The sequence below is a fragment of the Dermacentor albipictus genome, chromosome 8, assembly GCF_038994185.2.
Source record: "Dermacentor albipictus isolate Rhodes 1998 colony chromosome 8, USDA_Dalb.pri_finalv2, whole genome shotgun sequence".
NCBI classification, from domain to species: Eukaryota; Metazoa; Arthropoda; class Arachnida; order Ixodida; family Ixodidae; genus Dermacentor; species Dermacentor albipictus.
Genome location: NC_091828.1, coordinates 68,306,978 through 68,325,095, shown reverse-complemented (window position 1 = coordinate 68,325,095; position 18,118 = coordinate 68,306,978). Strand labels below are relative to the sequence as shown.

The following is an 18,118-nucleotide window of genomic DNA, read 5'->3' as shown; positions in this document are numbered from 1 at the left end:
CTTACTGCACCACATGTACCATTAAAGAAAGCGCCCGAATTCCTCCAAGAACATTCCTCCAGGTACGATCTCGCTTTCACTAGTGTTTCGGTACTACGACACAAATTAGGAGCTAGAAATGGAGTTTGCTTTTGTACAAGTTTTTCCTTCCACATTCATCATACTCACTCTCCCCATAAGGCTAAGCAAAACAATGCTTCGATTACTAGGGCTCAAAGTCCTGCCCATGTAGCAATGTGTAGTTGAGACCCGCACGCGCTAACTGCGCTATGAGGCAGTATATAAAGTTGGCAATCCTTCCGTATTTTACGCCTAACAGACAGCTGAGTGTCCTGACATCTTCGCGTGTACATCACTAGCCATAGCAATACTTCAGCGAGACTCCAAGCGCGTCGCATATTGGGCTAATTCACAATCCATTTCTATCACAATTGATCTCGGGCGTCAGCTTACCGCTTTTGCTAATGGTACATCCAGCAGCTGTATTTGCTTGAATAATTTTTGTTGCGAAGAACTTCAGCTTATATGTCATCGTTTTTGGTGAGTACAGGGCCAGATATTTTGAAGAATTTATAGGGCACGCTGGCAGAGCGTGCTTCACTTGTAATAAATTACGTCACGAACGCAGAACTCAGTGAAACATGCCGATATTTCCAACAGTTTACCGCCATGTTTTCAACCTATGGGCTTCTGTGGAAGCTTTGCGACCAGGCATATTTAGCTTGTGCATAGCCTGTAGAGAAAACACACATGTTGGATCGAAATGCCGAACTTAATAGGCCTCGTGAACTTTAATTTATTAACATTAATCTGCTAATTGAATGGAAACAGTCTAGAGGTGTTACTAACAAGGGACTTATTATGACGGAGCTTGTTTAGTGGTCGGAGAGAACAGGGAGACCCAAGTACAATTGATTTCTTGATTGTTCCGTTCGACAATCTCCGCAGCTTTAATGAACAGAAAGACAATTATATAAAACAAATTGGTCTTCGATGCTATGATAATAGACGCGCTGTTTGGTCTGCTTCTGCAGCGACCGAAAAGCAGTTGGATTTGCAGTAATTAATGACTATAGGTTAACTTGAAGTCGCAGGATTTTTGCATCTGAAACCAGAACCAGAGCTCACAAGTCAAGTACTGTTTAAAGGGGATCGGTTTCTCATCAATTATTACAATATCGCATGATGGTACGCAGTAAATTGTTTAGTTATTCACTAAAAGGACCGAAAACATTGTACCAGTGCGTTCATCTGTGTTGAGTTTATTGAAACAGTAAAATCTCAACATAAAGTACGCTCCTTAGATGGTGTATTTTTTTAGTTTCACTAAAATTTTGAAAACGTCGTTTGACTGATAGAAATATTCTAATTCTTTACCTTAATTACACAATGAGGCGGCCAATAACCTTACGCGAAATCGCAATGTCTAATTGAATAACTGCCATAATAAGACTGATTACCTACGAATCTACGAATTGTAGCTACGAGTATGCAAGGCAGATCAGACTTGAAACAAATTCTGAGGATGGCACCTGTTTCGAGATGTGCGCTGCCAAAGTTCCGCTAATATTACATTGTTCTTCCACTTCTTTTTTTTTTCAAAACTGTTTTATGCACGAAAGCACAAATGTAACTGGAACAACAATGCAGTTCGTCGGACACTTGAAAATTACTGTCTAGAAACTGGGATTGTCCTCAGAATTTTTTCCAAGCGAATTGCGAACTCGTGGGAACCAGCTACTATTCGTAAGTTGAAACGTGTTCCGTCAGGCAATAAAAAATATAATGAGTGTGCTTATGGATATATTTCAATTAGGCATCTTGATTTCTATTAGACGTATTGGCCGGCTCATCACGTAATGCAGTTCAGGGGTTAGAATTGTGCACTCTGCCACGGGCAATTTTCTCTCAACACGCTTGTGTATGCGTAGAAAAGATTGATGACATTAGCCTGTGTATATTACGAGATCTCATGCCTATCGCTAAAGCACACATTCCTCGAATTTTCCTACCGTATCAGATTCAACTGCTTTCTTTATTTTTTAATTTCTCGTATTTATCTACTCGATTTTCTTGCAACTGGGTGTCTGCCCATTCTTGATCCTTCTTCCACTATGAGCATGTGCCACTGACAAAAGCAGCACAGGATGCTCAAGTGAGTTTACCCGCGGTAAGTAATATTTACACCGTTATTGGGTTCATTCCCACCGTTGTTCTCTGACACACACCGAACACTGTGTTCGCAGTCGAGACATCACTAGCATCGATGCCTTGCCGTGCGCACGTACCTGTCGTGGCGTGTGCGTTTACCAACAGCTTGTAAACAATATATCCACATGAAAACCGCGTTACATAGGATGAAAATAAGCCCGACCGTACGCAATGCATTTATGCGATCCGATTGATGAGCTATCACCATGAAGAAATCGGCGCGGCCCCGCGACTGGAAATTAGACACGGACGACGCAGCACGATGTCTTCTTTTAGTTACAGCGCAATTTTCTTATCCATCGTTTCGTAATATCTATATAACCGCAGCACCAAAGTTTCACGTCAATCATTTTTCCAGAGCCGGATCAGCGCAATTTTCAATATACTGCTTTCAGTACCCATAACCATATGGTCATCGCCAAGGAAATCGAATCCGTGTCTTCGTTCTCAGCGACACAGCTCTATATCCAGTGGGGTCACTCAGGCGGCCTTACGACCGTATGAGCCTGAAGTATTTCACAATAATGAGACCTGCATCCAACGATGAGCCAAAGTTTTTGCCTCAGGGCAATGTAATATCAAGACAGTTTTACAATATGACTATCACTCCCCCACCTCAGCTTCATCATCAGCAAAGCCATGTATGTGAAAGAGAGAAACACTCGCAGTTGGCCCATCAGGTGAGCTAAGCAGACCGCTAGCAGTTGCGCTGGTCGGAAAAACGTATCTGGTTCACCGACTGCACGAGTGCAAGTCTTTCACACGTAGCATTTGTTTCAGAGGAACCCGTGTAAAGCTTTTATTCTCCTACAGTTTCTTTCAAAGTCAGGGGTTAACTTTCTGTTTCACCATGGGGCTTCGAATGTTCGGTTACAGCGATATTTACTATACAGAGAGAACGAGTGAGGGATGGACAGAGTGGATGAAAGAGGGCTCCGCGATGCCATAGACAATTGTCTATGGCATCGCGGAGCCCTCTTTCATCCACTCTGTCTATCCCTTACTCTTTCTCTCTGTATAGTGAATATCGCTGTAACCGAACATTCGAAGCCCCATGGTGAAACAAAGTTCACCCCTGACTTTGAAAGAAACTATATAGATCACTATATAGATCATTCACAGTACTAACATAATTTACAAAGATTGTGTTGCTGGAGCCGACTTTTTGAGAGTTGTCTGCCATGGAAGCGACTGCTTCCCTAAACAGTGTACTCTTTGTTGACTGTCCATCGGCATCACTTAGGCAAATGAATATAAGCTGCTGCATGAATAGAATAACGGAAGAAAAAATGTCGACGGACCCAGCTTACGATGGCTCTCGACGTTAATGGGAGCAATAATCCTAGTAATGAAGTGACCCACCGTACTACACAGCTGTCAATGTTCGAATGGTAAAATTCTCAAAATTCCGCGGTTCCGACACAGTGTTGGGGACAGAAGGGTCAGTTAATGGTGTTCGTACTGTTTTCTTTGGGCTCAGCTTGCTTTGAATACACATATATTGAGGCGTGTGCATGCACTTTATTAACGATCATTTACCTTTAGACATCGGCACGGAAGCAGCAGCAGTAAACGTGCAATAACAGAGACCGGCAAGGTGAGGCATAGTGTATAAGCACTGACGTCTTTCTGCAAATCTGATGTTGCTCATTTCGACTATTTTAAGAACATTTAACTTAGGAAGTGTATAAGCCAGCTCGAAACGAATTCCCCCCTCGTCCGTGCAAGTTTTCTTGACATTTTGTTTTACCTTTATCCTTAAAATATTTTGTCAGTCTGATTCACCTAATATTTCAGCCAAATCACAACCGATGCCTGAACTGCCTGCCTCGGGGCTGTTTGTCAGTTTTTTCGCCAGTATACTTAACTCGATTGCGAGCGCAGCAATTGCAGAGTCATGCCAACATCCTACGAGGGCTGAAACTGTCTTCTACATTGTTAATGACATGTAATGATTGTTAGCAAATGGTATATAGTTTCCATGTTTCTTTATTCTCGAATTTCTTTTTTTTGGTTAGCACATCATTCATTATCGGCTGTCACCCAGCTAATAATTTTGACATGATCACCGTTGTGTCTGATCGGTGTTCAGACAGTGGCCCATGACCTAAGAAGACATTTATTAATACCGGCTCATATGATCATGGCCATTGGATAGATCTTAATTCGAACTATATGAAAACACGATAAATGCTGTGCCAAAAAGACCAAAGACCATCATGCAGGCAATAAGAGAATGAAGACCACGTTAGAGACAGTGATCCCTGTGTTAATGACAGCCAAATATTTAAAAAGTCATTGGGTTAAAACCTCTCCTTTATTAATGCTCTTCATTGGATAATCGTTTTCGCACATACTCATGCACCAGACTAGCTCGCAAAAGGCGTGGTTGATTTGATTTCGTTTTGACTGTCTTCAGTCTTTTTCACAGCATTCTCATATACCCATTCTTATACGAGTAAAGGATGTCAGTTAATGATTTTCGGACTAACTCTGAAAGCTGCAACACATTTGTATTTGGTACTGTACGAAGCACAGACATTGTCAACAAATGTTAAAAGATCTTGCATTCCACGTGCCTAAAAGTTTATTCCGACTACTTTTGTTGAGGTATGCAAACATCCCACACAACTCCGAGGCTATTGAGTTGCGGACTAGTCGGTACTACATTGAGACGCACATAACATGTTTGTGTCACCTTTCTTTCCCTAGTCGGTGCGCTTTTGCACTAGCAAAAAGTGTCTCAATTGACAGAAACCTCTTATGCAACAACTTAACGTAAGAAAAAATTCCAGCAAGCTCTGATGCTGTAGATAATAGTAAATTCATCTAGCCGATGACAAAGAACACTTTGAACTCAAAGCTTTGTCAGTTAGTTTAGAGCTGCAGCAGCAAAAAAAAAACAAGTTACAAAAAACTCGCTTTACACTCCGTTGAGTTTGTCTTTCCTCTCCGTCTGGGCTCTATGCGTAAATCCATATGAAAAGCAAAGTCGAACTCGGATATCAGTGTTAGCCACGCCTACCTCGTGGTGCGTCATTACTTGGCACCAGCAGGACGCCTTGGTTCCCATGGAAACTGACGAAGAATGGATGTAGTGCATGAATGGTGACACTTCCAGCAGCTCGTGTCATTACTTTTGCTGGCGACGTTCCAACACTCAACATCCTTCTCTTCGCCGCAACCTGCCAACAGATGAAATATTAAGCAAGGTTATCTTGATCCCTCCTGCTTCGAGCTGTTCCCTTTTACGAAAGCAACACGAAGTCAAAGTTGAAACCTACGTTTTTGTAATTACAATATTTCTCTTCCTACGCACACGCTGTCGTGCTCGTCCGTTGCAGCATACTGGCGCCCGAGGGTCTCTCACATATCTAAATAGACGCAATTACACTCAGAACATGAGCGGAGCACAAAACTCCGCATAAATTACAGTGCAGCGATGCTTCCCTAAGATGCAGCGGTGAGCGCGTCCAGCTCCTAAGTGCACCGTTTCGCAAGCGCGTGAGTTCCAGTCCCTTTAGCAATCGCCTACAAAGTTTTGCGTACACATGTATATTGCGAAGAAGTCGCGCCTCCGGCCAGCGGCATAGCCAACGCTCCGCTTCGTTCTCATCGCGCTTCTGGTTGCTGCTGTTTATTTAGATGATGCCTCACGCTGCTTTGCCGTTTGTTCTCGCCGAGTCCTTCAAGTAACGTACCACCAATAAACCTTTTATCAATTGTTGGAGGTTACTGGACGCTTGTACCCTGGTGCTTCGCACGCAAACACTTCCGCCCACCATGTCAGACAACGCAAACCCGCCGGCGCCATCAACCCCGTCCCTCACCTGCACCGGGGTTGCTCGAGAACGTAATCCGAAGGTTTTTAGTGCTACAGATGACACTGACGTGCAGGCTGGCTTACACCTTACGAACGGGTGAGCGCACATAACAAGTAGGATGACGCCGCGAAGTTCGACAACCATCATATTTTAACTGAACCTTGTTGCCCAACCCTGGTTCCATAATCACGAAAGCGATGTCCCGACGTGGTCAACTTACATGACGTCATTCATGGAACTTTTTGGTCGACCTGCTGTTCGCAAACTGCGCGCGAAGTAGCGCTTGCACGCCCGAGCACAGTAGACTAGAGAAATTTTCACGAGCTACGTTGAATAACTAGTCGGCCTTCGTAACCGTGTCAACTCCGTCATGAACGAAGTTGACAAAATTCAACACATTCCTAAAGGCTTTGATGACGGCGCATTTCAGATGCTCCTGGCCAGAATCCGCTCGCCGTTTGTGAAGTCGTCACCTTATGCCAGAGCTACGATGAGCTGAAGGAGCAACCCCTTGACTCGGAAGACTCGGTCAAACGCCGACTAGCTGTCGAGTCTTGTTGCCGTTCCCGAGCACTTTTCAGTACTTCTCCAGATATAAAACTTCGTGCGCGAGGAAGTTGCTCGTCAACTTTCCTTGGGCCCTTTCATTCAGCAGCTGTCCTCTCGTCTGACAACTAGGCTCCGCGCTGTCATTGCTCAAGAGGTCGCTCAATATGTTCCCGTCACTCACCACCTGTGGCCGCGCCTCTTACCTACCTAGGTACAGGCAGTGCAGTCTGTAGCATGCGCAGCTACTGCGTGGGCCTCCCCAGCCGCCTTTCTCGACCCTGCAACAATATGCTCCCCCCGCCCCTCTTACTGCAGTATCGGGCCGGGCCAGAAGTCAGCAATCCTTGGCGGACCCCTCGCAGTCGTCTCATTTGCCACGCCTGTTGCTCTTCAGGACACGTCGCTCGCTATTGCCACCGTCGCCATCAAACTTCCAGCGACGCTGCCCGGCTTTTCTCGTACGCCAGTCAGCCCATGCTCCTGTTCCCTCGCAGTGGCTGTGAGGGAACAGTCCGCTCCTGTTCCCTCACAGCGGCATGGTTGTCCTGACCTCCCTAAATTTCGGTCGTACCGGCTTCCATCCTGTCGTCGACGATGGCTCTCTCCAATGCGCCGCCGAGCCGCACCCTACAACCAGGAAAACGAAGCGCCGCAGTCCCAGTGAAAAGAACTGCGCCATCCTCCAACGTCATCGGCAAGTCTTCACAACTCTTATTCTAACATGGTCGAAACAACTGTCGAAAGTGTATCAACTTTTGCGCTAGTGGACACCCGCGCCGTCGTTTCTGTTATAGCTGCCAAACTCTGTCGTTAACCACGCTAGATGATCACACCGCTCTCTGGACTGTCGTTTCACACGGTGAGCGCGCAGCACGTTACACCTCTCGCAGCCTGCACTGCGCATGTGCTTATACAAGGCATTATGTATATCGTCGAGTTTATTGTCTTTCCTGCGTGTTCGCATGACGTCATCCTTGGGTGGAACTTCCTTTCTCGTCATAATGCCGTCATCGGCTGGGCACGCACTGAAGTTCCAATTCTCGCCGCTCTTCGACGCACCATCCCACGAAGCTCTTCGTCGGCCGGCTAAGCTGGTCGTGCACGAACACACCGACATTCCACCTGGCTTCTTTACCTTTGTCCGAGTCTCCTGCTGTGCCGTCACTGATGCGGCGGTCTTTTTCATACCACCCGACATCTTCACGAGTCGCAAATCCACTCCACTGCTTTTAAAGCAAAAGCTTTACTGGCCGCGAACTTGCGATTTCGCCGTGGCGGTTCTCCAAGGAGACACATGACGCCCAACGCGCGCCTCGCCACGGATATTTCTCTCTCGCGCGCGCGCCCTAGTCACTACTGCGCATGCGCCACTAGTAGCACCGAGCCACAGGTGTTCCGCTTGTTCCGCCGCTGAGCAGCGCCGCGCCTTTCCGCGGCAGCCGTTTGGTATGACGTCACAGCGCGTTCCTCGTCGTTGCGCTCGCCTCCGCTCACTTCGCAAGCTGCGTCGCATGCCTGATACCATGTCGGAGGATTGAAAAGGAGAGCTTGCGCTCTCCGCAACCACAGTTGAGGTGGCAGTATGGACGGAGACAGTTCTGATAAGCAGGAGGAGGCCTGGAATCGACATCGGAACGAGATGAAGAGGAAACGAAACGCCCAAGAAACACGCGAACAGCACGCCGAACGACCGGCTAAATGCCGCAACATAGCTAGACAATCAGACTAGACTGGACTTGCAATCAAGATTAACCAAGGCTAGCCATGCTATGCCTTAGCTTTTGCTACGTATGTCCTGGCATAGCCGAGCTAAGCCACTGCCAATATTGTGCAACGCTTGGCGCCGCCGCCAGAGTCACAAAAAGATTGCCGTTAAAGTGGCGGCTGGCTTTTACAGTCAGCATTCTAAAACGTGATCTTTCTTCGCAACTTCAAAAAGAATAGTACCGCCCTAAACGTCCTTTTTTTCCGTCATTGATGCGAGGCGAAATATACATGTCGCCATATATTAGGCACTTAGATATAGCTATGTGTCTATAGCTAGCTGGCGAAGGTATACGAGACAGTAGCCCTAAAGGGCTACTGTCTCGTGTACTCGCGCTAACTGGTGGTCAGACGCCGTCTGCAGCCGCTAAAGAAAGCTAGAACGGGGTGTCATGTAGATGAGCATAAACGGGCTACGAAAGCTAAGCCAGTGAATATTACGTAAGCACTCACAGTTGAACAGGGGCAGCGTTGGATTGAGCCGGGTGGCGCGCACTGTATCAGACAGCGTCCTCCTCGCGCACTGTTCACGCGCTGACCACACGCGTGAACGCGCTCCAAAAGACGACGACTGCGATGCCAAGCTCATTAACACAACGCGCAGAGAATGCTGCATACACAGTGCCACGCACCCGCTAATTCTTTCGTGACCAAAATTGTGCTGCGCATACGCGTCAAAATCAGGACAGCACGACAACGACAACTGCGATGGCTGGAGCGCACCCCAAGCGTCCGTAAATTGCTAATGCAATAAAAGTGACGCTGCATGGGACCAGCGAAATAAGCGCCGTCTCCTGAAATACGCCGATTTTGTAGCGGCAAAGGGTCGCTTGGACGACGCTTGCACGAACCGCAATGCTGCACCCGCTAGGCCTACCCCCTTGCATAAACGCAATCTGCAACCGATTGTTGACCCGCGAGGCCACTAGGGGGAACAGAGCACCGTGAACATGAGCATGGATAAGAAAATGGAAACGCAAAGGAGCGCAAACGACGTGAGCACTCACCCAGAATGGTGTGAACTTGGCAAGGAGCCGGGCTGTGCATTCTCGGTCGGATCGCCCGTTCGGTTCTCGCGCTGGCACCTCGCGCTGACGACACGCGGATCGCGCTCTGATACATGACGATGATTGCGACGCTCACGTGAAAAGACAGCGCGCGTACAACGCCACCTATCCCTTATGAAAATGGTTATGTCCTTTATGTTTACTGTATGTTTCCCGCAATTCACATGAGGAAATGCCCTTTATGTTTCCTCCATGTTGAAATTTGGCCACTGCTTTTATGTTTCCTTCGTGTGTCCTCCCTTTATGTATCCCTTATGTTACCGTACTTTATGTTTCCTCCATGTTGAAATTTGGCCACTGCTTTTGTTTCCTTCGTGTGTCCTACCTTTATGCATCCTTTATGTGGCCGCAGTGATGAAATCCTGTATTTTACGTAGACATGCATAGATGAAGAGTTCCGTGTGCACATTTTATTTTTATAAACATTTCCTGAGTTAAAAAGTTTTGCATTGGTTTTCATTGTAAGGTTACTGTTCCCTACATGATGCAGCGCACGGATTGGAACTCTGCTATGGCACAGAAATTCATGCCAATTTGTTCTAAAATTACAAAGTAATTAGACTTCATAGTTTATTTCAGTATAACACTTGGAGTGCCATGTGTACGTTCCTCACTGCAGTGCTGCTGTTCTAGTTACGTCTTTGTTACTAATATAAAATGTAATGTGTGGATAGAAAGATCAGGTTGGATCAGTGCTCGCACTTTTAAAAGAAAGTATTGACTATATTTTGCAAAGGTTTGTCTGAAACTACGAACAGTTTATTGGACTATCTAGATGTTACTGCAATTTGCCACGTCTGCTCACAGCAGACCTCTGGAATGTGGTGCTTGGGACCTGAAAAACAAAACAAAAGCCAATCTTTTTCACTCATTCAAAAATATTCATATAAGCAAGAACAGCCCGGCCTGTATGCACACAGCTAAGAAACGTGGAGCAGTCAAAAACAGCTCATAAAAACATCAGGGCAACACAGAAGCTTTTAACTAATTGTTTGTTGAAACAGACTGAGCTGCCAGTCCACTCAGGTACTAAACTGCTCACAAATTCTTTTAAACATTTCTGCAGCAGCTGCTAAGTAGTACATGACATTTAGGAGTAGGCAACTGGCCAACAAATATTTGTGTGCCTGCTTGTACAGATGTCTCGTAGTTATATCTCAAGTGGTTACACGGTTATATGGTAAAATTCAGGCGGAATAAAACCAGCAGCAAACATCAGACTACTTGGTAAATTATCACCAAAACTCAAATATCTAGTAAATCAAACGAACAATCGATTACGAAGGGTCTAAAACCTAGGCCGCGATTTTGTAGCGATCCCTTTTCCGATGCTACTCCTTTTGCTCATTGATCTGACCGACATTCGGCTATCGTTATTAACTAGAACAGCCAGCCATGGAAGGTGGGTTATAAGAGTGGCAAACATCGAGCGGCAAGCATCGCAAGAAAATCGCATCCCTTATTAGGCAGTGCTACAAGCCACTGTCTTTAACAATCGCAGGCACTGACATCCTGTTCTTCGGATGAAAATATTAATGCAAACGAGCGTCTGATTAACATGTCTCGATTAAAAAGAAATTTCGCTGTTATGTCGGTCTATATTTGCCCTACAATATAAAAGACAAATACGCGAGCAAGTCGAACACAAACAATGCAGACAAGTTCTCGCGAAGCTGGACTTCAAACTGAACACTATCAATAAAGTAATCTTCACACAAGCTAATATCTGTTCAAGTGTCAAACATCGCAGTCGCGTGCCAACTCGCGATGCCCGTGACACATCGACATGTATTACACACGTAACTTGCGGAAATTCATATCTACAGAAGGATTTCTTGCCGGGAAACTACCGAGAAAACAGTAACTTTCAGCGTTTACGTAAATATTTGCCCATTAAGTCCAAACGATCAGCGGTGAACTAGGGTGGTTGCTTGGGCTAGTTGGTAATTCATGATCAAAAATAACGTACAGCGCAAAGGACAAGGACAGTGATAGACGACATACACAGCGCTGTGTATGTCGTCTATCACTGTCCTTGTCCTTTGCGCTGTACGTTATTTTTGATCAGCGGTGGTAGCACATCACTCCATAAAGCAAGTATAAGCGGTAAGAAATAATACATTTCACGGAAACTCCCCTCGTGAAACGCTTTGCTAAATGTGCAGAGCAACATGGTCAACATACGCTCAGAACGTGTTCTGTTGTCGTTCCACAAAGCTTACTACATGAACCAGAAGCTGCGAGAATGCGCGCAAGCGTCAGACCTGCTTACCTTCAATGTGGTCGGCAAACGGCTCCTTTGTCTCGCAAGCACCACGCGACGACGCTCTTTCCGGCGCGAACACTGTCGAATTGCCGATGAAAACCCACGCACGAAAGCACAACTTTCAACAAATTCTTCCACGCACCATAATTCGAAGCCACAGTATCAGGTATTCCACGGGCGAACGCGGACAGGCGAGAACAAAGGCAGCTCGGACGGGCGCTGTAGTACACATAATACACTGGCGTATCACAGGAAACATAAGGCGAACTAATGGCGTTACACGAGTCCAGAGGTTTCCTGATGGTTTATGCACACGGTACGGATCACAGTTTGTTTAGGCACTTCGAAAATATGATTAAATTACCGTGTAACTGCAACGAGCACTCTCCAGCTCACCGTCAACCGTTACACTGCGGCAGCGCCGCACTGCGGTTAACAAGTGAATTTAGCCTCCGAGATCTGCATTTCCTTTTAGGGCGTACATGTTGAAAAAGCACGGCCTTCGAGATTTAAAAAAATCGTAGCTGGAAGGAAGGCTGGTATTTAAACACAAATTATTGAGTTTAAAGTGTCTTGGTGCGCTGTCTTCTTTTTTAAAGTATATACAGAGATTTTAGACGAACTATGCACGAACTTTTGCCGGCGGACACGAGCCAATCAGCGCGCACCATGTGCAGCTCCGTCTGCTTTGAATGGCGGACGGTGGGCGGGCAGCCGCGATAGCTGTGACACCCACCGATCAGAAATTCGGAATCGCCACACATATACACGCTTCTTATGGCACCACGTGGCGTGTTTTTGAGAATGTCAGGCCTTATCTTGAATAGGTAGAACCATATTTCCCGGAGCGTAAGGAATAAAGGCAACAAAATGTGGCGATGGCTGGCTTGCAGGGGCAGCGGAACTTCGGCCAAAGCGAAGCAGGCGTACTGCTTGCATGCTCGCGTAATCAAATACGGCCATACCCCGCACACAACTTTCATACTCAGCCAACTCAAAATTATAAATTATTCAGTTGTACGCCCAAGCAAGCATTTACGGGATCCGCGCTGCCCTTCTTCTACGCGTGCTAATATCGACACAGCAGTTACTCGTACTTGTGGTCAGCGCGAAAGCGACGAGAACAGCTACTTAAATGGTTGTATAATCATATACGCTCACTAGCAAAGCGGCAGATTGGCCGCGGAGGCGTCCGCCTCTATTGCGGTTCATGTAGCGCAAGCCATCGAACACTGCGCGTCGTGCCACCGCGTCTCCAGTCGCCGCGCAATTGTTATTTGTCGTGAGGGATTATTCACTGCATGAGGCTTTGATGTACGTATGTAGTGTTGATGGCGCGTGTTGATCAATACGGCCAAGATTGATAGGGAGGGGGAGGCAGGTGCACCCCCCCCCATTTTTTTTTTACTTTGATACGCCAGTAGTTAAAGTTAATACATCATTCAGGTATATATATATATATATATATATATATATAGTCATATAATGAGAAGCCAACAAACACTGACACCAGGTACAACATAGGGGAAATTGCATGTGCTTAATAAATGAAATCAAGTAATGATAAATTAATGGAAATTAAAGTGGATGAAAAAACAACTTGCCGCAGGTGGGAACCGAACCCACAACCTTCGCATGTCGCCTGCGATGCTCTACCAATTGAGCTACTGCGGCGGCGTTTCCCCATCCACTTTCTTGGGTATTTATGTGTACTAGTAGAACCCTGGGAGTGTTAGCCAGCGCCCCCACACTCCCAGGGTTCTACTAGTACACATAAATACCCAAGAAAGTGGATGGGGAAACGCCGCCGCAGTAGCTCAATTGGTAGAGCATCGCACGCGACATGCGAAGGTTGTGGGTTCGGTTCCCACCTGCGGCAAGTTGTTTTTTCATCCACTTTAATTTCCATTAATTTATCATTACTTGATTTCATTTATTAAGCACATGCAATTTCCCCTATGTTGTACCTGGTGTCAGTGTTTGTTGGCTTCTCATTATATTACTAATAATTATCGGGTCCCTCGGTTAACCCCCTTTCTTCTCGTTTATTACATAACGAGGGTCTCCAATCCGGCAACATTGATGCCTTTAGGTAGCATACGTGGGTTTATTGACCAGTTGCCTTCACCCGAAAAGATCACGTTCTCGTGACGCCTGCGGCAAAAAAAACGTTCCACGTCCGCCGCCAAGGTCTGTGAGTGGGGGCGCTGGCTAACACTCCCAGGGTTCTACTAGTACACATAAATACCCAAGAAAGTGGATGGGGAAACGCCGCCGCAGTAGCTCAATTGGTAGAGCATCGCACGCGACATGCGAAGGTTGTGGGTTCGGTTCCCACCTGCGGCAAGTTGTTTTTTCATCCACTTTAATTTCCATTAATTTATCATTACTTGATTTCATTTATTAAGCACATGCAATTTCCCCTATGTTGTACCTGGTGTCAGTGTTTGTTGGCTTCTCATTATATGACTAATAATTATCGGGTCCCTCGGTTAACCCCCTTTCTTCTCGTTTATATATATATATATATATATATATATATATATATATATAGGCCAGATATATAAATTAGGTAGATTATTTCCCAAACTGGAGGCGAAGCGGAGCATCTGAAAGACGCCTGCTATGAGAACCGTCTTAAACACTCAATCAACTATATTTGATAGCCTAGCTGGCGCACAACTTTCATGAAATTCTTGCATATCAGGTTAAATACTGCAGATTTCTACATATGGCTTGCTACTGGAGAATAGCAGGTTGAAAAAGTAAGAAATACTTTATATATTAAGAGAATGCATGGCATAAATCATTATATACGTACCATCCTATTTCATGGCATGCTCGATTTTCCGCACAATATAGCCACAATTAGTGCCGGTGGCATGTCTAATGCGAGGGGTGCAAGCAGTGCCTTTTCCTTGAATCTGCCAGTGACTAACATACAGTACACCCAGCTCTAACTGTACTATTCGCAAAAGATGCTTACTGCGCACATTCTGTTACCTACATGTGCACTCAAGTGCACATGTAGGTAACATATAAAGAATACATGCACCATATATAGATTAATGCTCTATGTTACCTACATGTGCATTCAAGTGCACATGTAGGTAACATATAAAGAGTGCAGGCACCATGTATAGATTAATGCTCTATGTTACCTACGTGTGCACTGAAGTGCACACCTAGGTAACATCGCGCCGTAAACACAAAGGGCACATACTACAATAATAATAATAAGGGTTGTTTTCTTGGGGCAAAGGAAAGGATAAGTCAAGATTTAGTACTTACAATGACTCTGCAGAGTGTATCAACGGCTGTCATAAAGTACAGATATATCTGCCTGTATTATATGTACAGACAGTTGTTATGTGCACTCTATGTCACCTACATGTGCACTCAAGTGTACACTCAGGTAACACATAGTACACACCCAGTTAACATCATGCCGTAAACATAAAGGACACATCCTAGAGGCATAATAAAGGTCACTTCCTCGAGGTATACGTTAGGATGAGTAAACATGTGGTACACACAAAGTTGGCGTCCTGGAGGTCACACAAAGGACAAGGAATCATAAAGGTCACATAGGGCACAAGAAGGAAACATAAAGGAAACATAAAGGTAATGACCATTTTCATAGGGGATGCACTCGGTCGCTCACCCACTGATGCTTTGAGTATTAAAAATTATGCAGATCCCACACGTGGTGCGAATCAGTGCGCGCGAAGCTTTCTTTCATTAGCTGGCAAGGGGAAATGGCGCATTACGACAAGAGACGCGCCGCGCATTTAACGATGAACGATTTCCTCATCCATCATAGTAAAACTTGCAAGGGAAGTGCAAGCTTTATTCGGCGTTAAAACGCGTTGAATCGCGTGGCACCATTTGCTCGACCTTGTAGAAACACCCCAACGCACCTCAGTACTATAAAGAGCCGCACAGCAAACTTCGGCGACCAATGCGTTCCGTAACTTCCATGCCCAACGCCAGCAAAAAAAAAGAACAAAAAACGAGCGCGCTCACTTTTCAGGTAGATTGCTGCTATGCCACATTGCTTAACGCGCCAAGGATCTCATACTGCTGGCTTGCGCGAAGGAAACGCCTGCAAACAATTGCCCAGTGTAAATAAACAAGAGGCCTTGCACACCAGAAGAAAAAGTTTGGAGCACGTTTAAGCTTCGCCTTTGAGAGTGGAACGCGGTATCATTCAAGGACTGCCGACTGCTTCTCCCGCCTCCCGGCGACTGCAGATTATTTAACGGTGTTTACTGTAAAACGCTCGTGGTGAACGTTATACCAATGTCTCCTTTGGATATGCACGAAGGCGAGCTTTCTGGTAGAAAAGCTGTCTGTTGCGTGGGCCGATCCCGGAGGTGATGCGCTGCCTCACCGAAGAAAAATTCATCATTTTCAGGTTTCTGTTATTCTTTCGCACTTTTAATATTTCATTTTGAGAAGAGAGAGAGAGAGAGAAAGCAAGGACAGGAAAGGCAGGGAGGTCAACCAGAAGAGTATCCGGTTTGCTACCCTACACTGGGGGTGGGGGAAAGGGGAATAGAAAGAAGAAGAAAGGGAGAGAGTAAGCACAGAGTACGTGTAGGAGGGACGCTATGCACAGGGACACTATAAACGCTCTCTTAAACCGGTGTACCTCAAGTATTGCAGTAATGCACGATTCGCTTTTCTTGCCAGTGAGGGGTCTGGCCACGGTCCGAGTATCTTTGACTCGCTGAAAGGTCGTAAGTCTAGTCGGCGTAAAGTTTCCTGCATAGAGAGGCGCTGTACATCGTAGCGGGGGCAGGTACACAATAGGTGTTCGATTGTCTCCTCGCACCCACAGGAATCGCACATCGGGCTCTCGGCCATTCCCAAACGAAAGGAATGTGAGTTTGTGAATGCTACTCCCAGCCACAAGCGGTACAGCAACGTTGCTTCACCGCGGGAAAGGCTAGATGGCACTTGTAGCCGTAGCGTGGGGTCCAGTTTATATAATCGGCAGTTGAAGGCACCTGAACTCCAGAGATCTTGCGACTTTTTGCGTGCATGTAGGCGAAGTTCCCTGGCAGCATCAGACCTCGCCAAAGGTATGGAACGCGTCTGGGTATCTTCGTGGGCAGACCGGGCAGCCTTGTCTGCTAGGTTGTTACCGACAATGCCACAGTGAGCAGGAATCCATTGAAATGTTATGGTGTGCCCTTTTTCCAGAGCATGGTGGTGTACTTCCCTGATGTCAGATATCATCTGCTCGTATACACTGTGACGCAATGCAGACTTGATGCTGTGAAGGGCTGCCTTAGAGTCACAAAATATGACCCATTTCTCTCTGGGCTCTTCGCTGACGTACATCATAGCGGCATGGAGAGCTGCAAGTTCTGCCGATGTCGATGTAGTCGTGTGCGACAATTTGAATTTAACTGTAACCTTCTTGGCTGGAACGACGAATGCGGCAGTTGAGCTGGCACGTGAGGTCGAGCCATCGGTATATATATGTATGCGGTCATGATACGTCTGGTGTAGTAATAGGAGCGTAAGTTGCTTCAGAGCCGGCGATGGATGATTGGACTTTTTTGTAATTCCAGGAATATCAAAATTCACTTGAGGCTGTCGTAGACACCACAGGGGAGATGAAGGCTTTGTCGCCGGTGTAAAAGATGACGGTATGCACTCTTGATGAGCGCTAAGCACCTGCGAAAAGGTCGCTTGAGGTCTTTCGTCTGGTAGGGAGGTCAAATGATGGTCGGGGATCCTTGACAGATGGCGAATGTGCGCTCTGAGAGAGTCGACAACTAGGTGTGTCTGGATCATATGGTCCCCAGCGATGGCAATTGTTGCTGCTGTTGACGTGCACCGAGGCAGCCCTAAACAAGTGCGTAGGGCTTGACCTTGTATGCTCTCCAAGGCGCGAAAGTTCGTCTTGCATGCATTTGACAACACGGGTAGACTGTAACGTAGCAGTCCGAGAAACAGTACCCTGTAGAGCTGCATCATAGAACGGACTGGTGTACCCCAGTTTTTGCCGCAGAGAAATTTAAAGACCTGAGCAATGGCAACCAATTTCTTCTTTAGATAGACGCAGTGAGGGCTCCACGAGAGGTTGCGGTCAATGATTACGCCCAGAAAGCGATGTGTCTTAGAATAGGATACCACTCGACCATTAATTGAAACAGGATACGATGACATTTGTTTGCGCGTAAAGCCAACCAATGCGCACTTTTCAGTAGACAGGCTGAGGCCTTGTTCTCGTAGATAAGATGCCGTCATGGTTGCCGCCCGCTGAAGCCTGGCTCGTACCTGAGGTCGAGTCACCGCAGAAGCCCAGATGCAAATGTCGTTGGCGTACATTGAGACGTGAACTGACCGGGGTAGGTACTCCGCTAGTCCTACCAAGACGAGGTTGAACAGAATGTGGCTCAACACTCCACCCTGTGGCACAC

General features: G+C 46.3%; 1 protein-coding gene across 13 annotated transcripts in view; it reads right to left on the bottom strand.

The window, feature by feature from the left end:
* The window catches only part of LOC135914514 (uncharacterized), a 54,587-nt gene extending 45,143 nt beyond the window's left edge, over positions 1–9,444 (bottom strand). For all 13 annotated transcript variants that reach the window (XR_011507961.1, XR_010568331.1, XR_010568333.1 and 10 more), the window contains exons 1-2: positions 9,356–9,444; positions 5,237–5,396 (exon numbers count right to left, since the gene is read on the bottom strand). The gene's annotated coding sequence lies outside the window, so the exon portion shown is untranslated. The remainder of the gene's footprint in view (positions 1–5,236; positions 5,397–9,355) is intronic.
* Between the last annotated feature and the right edge of the window lie 8,674 nt (positions 9,445–18,118).